Source organism: Arachis ipaensis, chromosome B6, assembly GCF_059453495.1.
Source record: "Arachis ipaensis isolate K30076 ecotype BB chromosome B6, ASM5945349v1, whole genome shotgun sequence".
Lineage (NCBI taxonomy): Eukaryota > Viridiplantae > Streptophyta > Magnoliopsida > Fabales > Fabaceae > Arachis > Arachis ipaensis.
This window is the reverse complement of record NC_142441.1, coordinates 6,564,252-6,565,196: the sequence shown is the minus strand read 5'-3', so window position 1 is coordinate 6,565,196 and position 945 is coordinate 6,564,252. Positions and strand designations below refer to the sequence as shown.

Sequence of the window (945 nt, the reverse complement as noted above, 5' to 3'; positions counted from 1 at the left end):
TAGTGGACGTCCATTGAGGTCTTCCTCACTGGAAATCATTGTCTTTTCCCCCTCTACAGGTTCGGCCATGTTGGTTAAAGTTATGGCCTTACACTCTCTTTTTGGATTCTCTTTTGTATTGCTTGGGAGAGTACTGGGAGGGAGTTCAGTAACTTTCTTACTCAGCTGACCCACTTGTGCCTCTAAATTTCTAATGGAGGACCTTGTTTCAGTCATAAAACTTTGAGTGGTCTTAGATAGATCAGAGATTATGATTGCTAAGTTAGAGAGGCTCTGCTTAGAATTCTCTGTCTGTTGCTGAGAAGATGATGGAAAAGGTTTGCTATTGCCAAACCTGTTTCTTCCACCATTATTATTATTGAAGCCTTGATTAGGCTTCTGTTGATCCTTCCATGAGAGATTAGGATGATTCCTCCATGAAGAATTATAGGTGTTTCCATAGAATTTTCCCATGTAATTCACCTCTGCCATTGCAGGATTCTCAGGGCCATAGGCTTCTTCTTCAGATGAAGCTTCTTTAGTACTGACGGATGCAGCTTGCATTACAGATAGACTCTGAGAAATCATATTGACTTGCTGAGTCAATATTTTGTTCTGAGCCAATATCGCATTCAGAGTGTCAATCTCAAGAACTCCTTTCTTCTGAGTTGTCCCATTATTCACAGAATTTCTTTCAGAAGTGTACATGAACTGGTTATTTACAACCATTTTAATGAGTTCCTGAGCTTCTTTAGGAGTCTTCTTCAGATGAAGAGATCCACCAGCAAAGTTGTCCAATGACATCTTGGACAATTCAGACAGACCATCATAGAATATGCATATGATGCTCCATTCTGAAAGCATGCTAGAAGGACACCTTCTGATTAATTACTTGTATTTTTCTCAAGCTTCATAGAGGGATTCACCTTCCTTCTGTCTGAAGGTTTGGACTTCCACTCTAAGCTT

General features: G+C 40.0%; 1 non-coding gene across 1 annotated transcript; it reads left to right on the top strand.

Annotated features, from left to right (window-relative positions):
* The first annotated feature begins 841 nt into the window (after positions 1–841).
* LOC148554482 (small nucleolar RNA R71) lies at positions 842–945 on the top strand. Its single transcript, XR_015887984.1, has one exon. It is a non-coding gene; the product is annotated as a small nucleolar RNA R71 (small nucleolar RNA).